This window comes from Pteropus alecto, unplaced genomic scaffold (assembly GCF_000325575.1).
Source record: "Pteropus alecto unplaced genomic scaffold, ASM32557v1 scaffold109, whole genome shotgun sequence".
Classification (NCBI taxonomy): Eukaryota; Metazoa; Chordata; class Mammalia; order Chiroptera; family Pteropodidae; genus Pteropus; species Pteropus alecto.
The window spans coordinates 8,079,077-8,088,712 of NW_006494608.1; the positions used below are offsets into that span (position 1 = coordinate 8,079,077).

Genomic DNA, 9,636 nt, shown 5'->3' on the forward strand with positions numbered 1-9,636 from the left:
AGTTTGATCCATGAAATAGAAGAACTCATGGACCTTTCTCCTGCAACTAGAGGGGACCAAATCCTCATCACTTCCAGAAGGTGATGTTGTCCTATTGTCTAAGATCAATTATAGACCAACGCTGGATACTATCTAAGAATTTTGCTTTGCTTTGTGAAGAGGTTTATATTCCCATTTCTGGTGCCTTTTGAAATGAACATGTATAATGTCAATACCCTGAGTGGTAGCTCTCAAGGAATAGAAGAAGGGTAACAGTCATCAGCTGCCTCACAAAGTACAAATGTGAGCCCAATTTTGGCATTGTCATAAGGAAAATTATTAATGAATTATTGCATCAATAATGCCTGTATCATGACTTCCTTTCTTCCCTAAGACACAGGAGCAGATGGTCCACAGTTGTCTGGGAGCCAGTTTCAGCAATGCTGTTATTCTATCTGTCCGAAAATGGGTAGCAATATCTGTTACCTGTTTAAATACGTTCTGGAATTTTGGATAATGCATATCTATAATATGATATTTAAACTTTTTAATGAGTTCATTTTTAGTGTAACTGCCATTCTAACTTTGTATGTGAAGTCAAGTTCATTATAAAACTGTTATTATATGAAAAAAAGGGAGGGAGACAAATGGTCAGCCACCCAGTGGGAGTTAGAATTGGTGGGCAAAACTCCAGAGTTCTTGGTGGCAGCTATTACAACTTTTCTCTATGAAGGTAAAGCAATGCTTTCTGGAAGGCAAGTGCTGCTGTGCCATAGCAAAACAAGGGATCCATCTCCCAGTCCTAGCCATGGTCTACTGAGGGAACTTGGAGAGGTTGGTAAGGCTCAATGTCATTCTTATCTGAGTCAAGGCTAACACCATGAATGTCAAGGCCATTTATGATTTTATATTTGAGAGCTGAGAACATGTTCAGTCCTCAGAAGCTGTGATCCTGACTTCTTTGCCCATGACGAGAATTACCACCAGCCACACACTGGTATACACTGGGGTACAGATCCCACAGTATCTACCTGCTGCCCCTACAAAGAGTTCTTCAAGATCACATTTTTTTCAAAATTATTTTCTACCCATCTTTTTTGGCCCTCTTTGTGAAAAAATAAAACAAGCTTTCTAAGGCTATGAAATTATTAGAATGCTTTCAGTGCCACAGTGATGCATGGCTGCTGCCCAGTTCACTAGGCCAGTTTTTGGCAGACACGTTCCCTACTGGATTACACTTTCAGAAGCCTTATACCTACCCAAATAAGTAAGGCGTAGAAACAGACTTAGTAGCCTTCTGGACTCAGCCTAATCATTAAACAAGTTTCCTATGCTTACTAAGCAATGATTTTATTATAATTTGGCTCCATACAGAATTGTCTACAATCTAAGAATGCACTGATTAGTGAACATGAATATTCCATCCTCTTAAATTACATTTTTCAAAAAAAGTTATTTGATAATCCTCCACTCTATAAAAAGTGAATCAGTTTCTATTGCTACTGCTAACAATTACCACAAATGTAGCAGGTTCAACAACACAAAGTTATTACCTTAGAGTTCTGGAGGTCAGAAATCTAAAATTAAGGTGTGGGCAGGGCTGTATTTTTTCCAGTGGCTCTACAGGATAATCTATTTCCTTGCCTTTTCCAGCTTCTAGGGGCCACCTGCATTCCTTGGCTCATGGCCCCTTCCTCTGCTTTCAAAGCCAGCAATGTTACATCTTCCTGATCCATCTTTTGTTGATCATATTTCTCTCTGAGACCACAACTGGGAAAGGTTCTCTATTTTGGGGACTCATGTGATTACATTGGGCCCACTCAGATAACCCAGGACAATCTCCCCATCTCAAGATCATTAACATAATCACATCTGCAAAGTCCCTTTTCCCATATAAACTAACATATTCACACATCCTGGGAATTAGGACATAGACATCTTTGGAGGGGCCATTATTCTGCCTACCACAAAGATAAAGGGTAATCTTAATGCCAATCATACTTTAAGTGCCTCTCATAATCACAGGGTTTGTGAATTAAAGTTTATGAAATTGGTATTGTGTATCTCAATTTTTTAAGGGAAGGACCATCTTTCATGTGTTAGATTTAGCAGCATCACAGAACAAATTATTTGCCAAAGAGTATTTGCCGAAGCCTACAATATGAGATAGGACTATCTAGGGCATAGTAGCACATAACCTTTTAAGGAAAAATTTTCAAGTATATGTTAATTTCACAACCCTTGTCTTGAAGACCTTGACATGCTTCTGGATTTACATATTAAAAACAAAATGGAAAAAAAAAACTTGCAGAAGTACTTTTTTTTAACTGGTGGAAGTAAATTTCTGGGCTATAATAACTTAAAGCATAATATATTTTGAAGACCTCCCACAAGAAAACAGCTGCCAAAAATTTACATCTTTCAGGAGTCATCCACTGGATCTTTGAAGACCTGAAAAAAACGAGTTACCTCTGTTACCTCTGTTCTGACTCATAGCAATAGGGACAAGGAGGGTCCCTTGATCATCACAATTGACTGTCTTCTATCCTCACCTGGTCTAAAAACCACCAGCATAGTGACCCTACAGGAGCCTGACTTTTCATGAATTCTTCTTCAAAGAGATCTAGACCAGCACTGTTCAACAGAACGTTCTTCAGTGACAGAAATGTTCTGTAATCAGCACTTTTCAATACAGTAGCCACTAGCTACTTGTGGTTTTGGAGCACTTGAAATATAGCTAGTGTGACTAACAACTGAATGTCTTATTTTGATTAATCAGTTTAAATTTCATATAAACACTCATACATAGCTAGTGGCTACCATATTGGACAGGTCACAAATACAGACCACCTGAGGAATAAGAACTTGGTCATCAGGTCACATTTTGATCCTATCGATCTCATTTAGAGGGATAAGGATCAGGCATTCCATTATACTATGCACAGGTCACTGTGAGCTCCAGCATTTCCAGAGTCTGAGAGGCTGAAACTGAGCACCAAACCTACTGATTCAACATCATATACACAGCGTCTGGAGCATCCAGAAACACGGATTTTCTCTTCTGGCCCACAGGACTACCCAGCCCCATTCAAGGCAGCAGGCTCAATGGGCAAGAATGCCCAGAAATTCGCCACAGCTCAGCCCTGCTGTCTTTGCATTTCTCAGTAGAGAGTAGGAGCAAAAGGCAGAGAACATGGCCACTGCTTGGCCACTGTGCCAACTGCTGGGTAAACTTTCTATCTAAACACCAACACCCAGATATGGTGGCCATGCTTTACTTCTCAGTTTGCATGACATTTTGTAATTTGGAACTTCTAGCAGTTCTAGAATGAGATGCTGACAAAAAATGAACGTATTCAAGGAGTGTTCCTGGATCAACTCTTCATTCAGCCTCTTCCACAGGCCCAGTACCTCAATACAGTAACTGGGTTATGGATGTAATTGGTGTTATCTTAAGCTCCTCAAGGCAGAGCCTTTCACTACTATTCATAATATTGACTAATACATTTGCTAATATAGCTCATTTCCATCAGACCCGCAAGAAACCCAGTGTGGCTACAACTGTCCATATGTGCGTATGAAATGCATTTCATTCTTATAAATGCTCTCAACTGGGTTGCTTCTATACTGTAGTCCCAGTTTATGCCCCAATTTCTGAAAAGCAGAAGCTTAAAGATGACTTTTCCTCTATGCTCTGCTGCCACCATCACCAAGCAATCACTGCTCCTTACAGTTAAATTTTCCCTAAAACACCCATTTGTTCAGCTACATTTACCCCAGTTTTTGCCAGCCCCAAAATCCCTTAAAACCATTATAGGAATAACTACCAGTACAAATGTTCTGCTGACAGGCCAATTTATATATAACCTTATACCAGATCAGGTCTGTCTATAAGATTAAGTTAAACAAACTGTCTCTCTGGAGAAACCTAGCATAGATAGATATTCACCAAAATACCCCAATTCACCAACTTTATCACATACTCAAAACTCTAGGATGGATAACACTTCCTCGTCCACTTTCTCATTGCCTAGGTCACCTATTCTGATGGACTGGAGCCATAGGTCCTTCCTACCCTCAAATCCCCCCTCTTCTTCCTCCTTTCCTCCTCTCGGCCACCAAACTCGATGCCCTCTCACAACTATGCATCAGAATGCCTGCTACCTTAGCAAAGTTACGAAAGGATTTCAGCCAAAAAAGCTTCAAGGATTTCAGACAAAAAAGCTTCAGTTCCCTGTGAACTAGAAGATCTGACCTAGTATCGTACCTTCCACATTAATGAACTCTAAATAACAATGCCTTTCTGCCACCAGTAAATATTACGTACCAGGAGACTAAGCCTTGGAAAGGGGAAAATCATACCTCAAGATAGAGAACTTGTTAAAGGGCTGGTCTTCAAAAAGGGGCTATTCTCTCATTCCTACTGAATGTATGAGTGAACAATTAGATTCAACAAACATTTTTTGTTCACCTCTATCTGCCAAGCACTGTGCTAAGCTCTAGGGATCCCAGGACATTTTTTGTCCCACAAGAAGCTCACAAACGAGGAGAGAAAAGCAAATAAATCAGTTTTTACAATACAAGGTAATTATATCCTATAAAAGATTTAAGAGAAGGGCATTAGAGGTCATATTCCTCACAACGGGGAGGGGAGTGAGTGATAGAAAGGGGAGACACGCTAAGTGAAGTAGCGACTAGTCAGGTGGATGACAGTAAGCGGGGCCTAGATATTTCTGGCAGCAGGAGCAACATAGTTGATGGCATAAAATAGAGCAAGTACAATATGACCACCCAAAACATGAACCACCAGAGCCTGAAGCATGCAAGATGAAGTAGGAGGAAGTGGGAAGTGAGATTTTCTGGGGAGAGGCAGCTAATTCCCGCTAAAAGGCTTGATTTTATTCTGAAGGTAACAGAAAAACCGCTGAAGAACTTTTAAGCAGGGGAGAGACGTGATCAAGTTTGTGTTTCAAAATAAGGACTCAATCCACGGTGTGGAGACTGAATGGGAAGTCAAACCAGAAGGCAAGAGGGCCAGGGCAGTAGTTGTGTAGTGATCTAAGAGTGAGATGACAGTAGCTAGGGTGATGGCAGAGCAATGGAGAGAAATAGGCAGTTTTGGAAATATTAGAGGTAGAAATATTAGAGGTAAAGATAGGGCGTGATGATTAAACTGTCTATGGGGAGATAAGCAAGCAGGAAGATTCTAGGAGGACATTGAGATTTCTAGTTTGGACAGTGGGAAGTTAGTGTCATTTGCTGAGACAGGGAATGAAGTTGTCCCATGACAAGGCCCGATGAGGCAGCTCACTCCTCCAAGGGCAATCCTCACTCTTATCTTACCTCAGCTTCACCTCCCTGATCCCTGGGCTTTCTTGGTTTCTTGGTTCAGTCAAACATCAGCCTCGAGCCTTTCCCTGCCTAGCTATTTTGCTCTCTGAATGAACATCTGCCTTTATTCCATTCTTGATCTTTCCCTGCCCCTTGATGCATCCTTAGGGTAGACTCTTCTAGAAAACTCTCCACTCTAATTAACCAGCCCTGACATCTATACACTTAACTAACCTACCTACCACATCACTCAAGCTGCCTTCGTTCACTATCCCGCTAGCCTTGGCCTTGCCTGCCACTCCAGGCTCCACTGTAACACATCCTAGCCTGAACTCAGCCCCTTTCTGAGTCACTCAGAACCCCAAAAAATGTAAGTTGATATTAATCCTCAGCAAAATTCTAGAGTAGACTATGAAAAAGATGTCTGTGAATGCTAAGGAGGAAAGGTGATGAGAATTAGGAACTCACATAGGTTTGTTAAGAGTAAAATTGAATACTCCCCTTTTTGTATAAGCTTACTAGATTAATGAATCAGGAAAACACTGTGGACAGGAAGGCGTTTGACCAAATTTCTCATGCCCTTATAGATAAGACTGAATAGTTAAACATTAGGTGTGTTCACATTTGATTGCATAACTGTACCCAAGAGTACTAATTAATTAATTCCCCTACAGTTGCTCAGAAACTGCCATTGGTTCTGTCTTCAATGAAACTTTTATCAATGATTTGTACAATGAGAGCATATATATTAAAATATAAGAATGACATTGAGCTATATAGTTTAATAGGTGATCAAACTAGGAGGCTAAAAGATCCATATGAGGTGAAAGGATAGGTTACAACTGACAAGAAAAATAATGGGGATTTATACAATCCTTTTAAGATCAAGAAACCCATTTACAAGGATACAAAATGAATAGAACCTGAATCAACAATAGTTTATTGAAACAAATTTTAAAAACTAAGGGTTTACTTGCCTTTGAGTTCTGAGTGAGCAAAGAGACCTACACATTGCTCCCAGCGTACAATGCAGTCAGAGGGGGCACTCACTGCAGATGGCATCCATAGCAAAGGAGTCAGTGCTCCCTTCTGCTCTGAACATAACCTCTGGCTTTTGTGGCATGCTTAAGAAGGACTCCGCCAATTTCACAGTGGCTGCCCCTAGAGAGAAAAATTGGTGGGAGCAAGGATATACTTTTACATACTTAAATTTAAGTATCTATTTATCTGCATTTTTTAAAAGAAAGGAAAAACCAGGAGCAGAACATCCTCGCTAAGAGTACAGATTTTAGAGTTAGACAGATTGTTTGAATTTTGATTCAGCTACTTATTAGTTGTGGGAGCTGGGGCATGTCACTTAACATGACTGGACCTCGGTCATCTCTAACACTGGGAAGATAACTACTCCATAAAGTTCTCAGAGAGATAATCTAGAAGACATATCTAAACTCATTATAAAGACTCCAATCACATTCAGAGGAGGACCAGGACTGAGAGCCCAGAAATGGGAAGAGAGAACCTGCAAAGGAAAACGTGGTTGTCTTTAAGTGTTTGGGGAAAAAGGAGGAATAACTTTGTTTCATGTTGCTCTAAAAGGAGTAATTAAGACCAATAGTTAGAACTTTTATGGTGGAAATACCTTTCAATTCACCATAAGGAAGAACTGTTTTAACTTAGTCCACTTGTGAAAAGTAGTGAGTGCCCCATAGCTGGAGGTATATCAGTGCAAGTTGCGTGACCACCTGCCAGAGATGATATTCAAGGGAGTCTTGCTCTGAGAGCCTGGTTAGGTTGGTGGTCCGGAAACTTCGGAAGCACAAGGAGAGCTTTTCAAATGCAGAGTTCAAAGCTTGTGGGTTGGTGAACTCTGTGGGTGCTGGGAGACTGGCGTGCCTGGAGGGGGCGTGGAAGCTCTGCACTCCTTCCTACACACCTTGTCCTCTGCGACTCTCCATCTGGCTGTTCCTGAGTTACACCCTCTCATAATAAACCAGTGATCTAATGAGTTAAAAAAAATACCAAAAATATGCAGGTTTCATGTCTACATGTGGTCCTAATGAATCAGAACAGGTGTGGAGCAAGAACACATATTTTAGAAAAGTTTGCCAAAGGACTCTGACGAAAAGCCAGGTTTGGAAACCAGCGGGTTAAGACCTCTCTGCTCCCTTGAGTTTAAGAATTCATGATGTGATTCGGACTAAGTTGAATGTTGAAGAGTGAAGCTGGAGTAAATGAGAGCCAGAGTGTCTTTATAGGAAATTGGGAAGGGGAAAGGGTGTAAGTAAATGGGTTATGCCTCCCTGCAACCACCTAAGCACGGCCATGATCCATCACTCACCTAGGAGATGAGTCGGATCTCTGGGGGCCCTGCTGCCCTCTGGCAAGGGGACCCTCAGGTATATGTCAACTCTCTGAAAACCACTAGGATAACTTTCCTTTCGAATTCATAGTCACAAATAATCTGTCCCCAGCAGAAACATACAACATACTGTTCTGAGAGGTCAGCTAAGTCTTAGACAAACCTGGAGACAAAGGCAGATGTCAAGATGTTATGGCCAATGAAGGGAACAGAGAAGAGGTGCAGACTTTGTTACTTTTTAATTGGAAGAAAGTGTTATTTCAGGCAGCAAGACATTTAAGAAATGCCACTAATTGTTTGTTGCTGTCACTGATAGAAGAAAGTGGATAGGCAGGAAGTGAACTTTTAAACTTAGCCATCTTCAAAAATTAAGGAGTGCCTAGGCCTAATGGGGAGCAGGTTACAGTAATAAACACCAATCAAGTCCGAGTGACAATGACAGGCACTTCCTTAGTCATTTTAACTAGTTAAGCACCTCTTAGTTATAATATTAAGATACTGACTTATTCTCAGAGCAGCATTTCCCAATGTTGTGCAGAAGAGGACACAAAGAACTCAAGAACGCAGATGAGCCACAACCATTGCATGTAACTGGATAAATTGGTCTCCTGCAAGTTCTTTATTATTATTTTCAAAATTTATTTAGACATGCTTGCAATTAATAGAACACATACATAGCTACTTAAAAAGATTATTGAATTCACAGCAGCTTTCCATCACCACAAGCTGCACTGTTCCAATCAATGGGTACAAATACTATCATCTGGGCATGCATGAACCCTCTCCTGCTCGAAAGAGTGAAAACTAAGCTCCATAGCTTAGGAAGGGCCTATTTGTGTTCATTTTTCTCCCATGCACTCTACAAACTGCTTTTTCTTTATTCATGTCGTGCTGGCTCTTCCAGAGTAGACAAGAAACGAGATGGGAGTGCAGAGAGAGGCTGGAGAAAAGAGCAATGATTTAGCTGCTTTCCTTTTGTGCTGTGGGGAGATCTACTTCCCACCAAGTGAAAATCTTCATATGTTTTTCCAGCACATAGAGCTCTGAGGCTGCCAACATAAGTGAAATAAAGTGTAATTTAGTTTATGTAAAAAAATATATATATCTGCTATTAGAATCAAAAGAATTATTAGGAAGAGGGATTATCTGAATTATTCATTGCTTCAAAAAGTAATCACTGATTTTCTATAATGTGCAAGGTTTGTAAACTGTCCCCCAGCACTTTACAAAATAGTGGGATGCCACCACAAAAGGAACTGGGGAAGGAATGTAATGCTGCCAAAAAGATGGACACAAGAACTTATTAGCTTTTATTAAATTAGATTATAACTGTAAAATTTGTAAAGCTTTTTCAAATGATGACATTCAGTGCTGGCGCCTTCCACCGCAGCAGCCATTGAGGAGCAGCAGCCATGGCTCTGTGCTACCCCATAGCCATGGGCCTTGACAAGGGTCACAAGGTGACCGAGAACGTGAGCCAGCTGAGGCACAGCAGCCACCACGAGTGCCTCATTGAGCACACCAAGGTCATGCAGGACACAATCCCAGAGCTGTGTGGCTTTGCAGTTGAGGAGCACTGTGCCTAGAGTTCTCAAGGTCTCTAAGGACAAGTGGGCCCTGAAGTTCATCAAGAAAATGGTGGGGACACACATCTATGCCCAGAGGAAGAGAGGGGCTGAGCAACGCCCTTGCAGCCGTGAGGAAGGCGGCAGCCTTGAAGGACTGAGCTCCCTCCGCTCTGTGTGTAATAAAGCCTTTTCACAAAAAGAAGAGAAAGGAAAAGAAATTCAGTGCTGGCAAGTTATTGAAAATGATACACCCACACCCTCTGGTAGCAGCGTAAATTGATATAATTCTTTACCAAAGCAATTTGGTGGTGCATTCAAGAGCCTTAAAATGTTCAGATCCGTTGATCCAGTAACTTATGGGAATTTTGTTTTAAGGAAATAAGCCAAAGGACATTAGAA

General features: G+C 41.0%; 1 pseudogene; it reads left to right on the forward strand.

Annotated features, from left to right (window-relative positions):
• The first annotated feature begins 9,081 nt into the window (after positions 1–9,081).
• Positions 9,082–9,395, forward strand: LOC107196659 (annotated as a pseudogene).
• Positions 9,396–9,636: the final 241 nt, after the last annotated feature.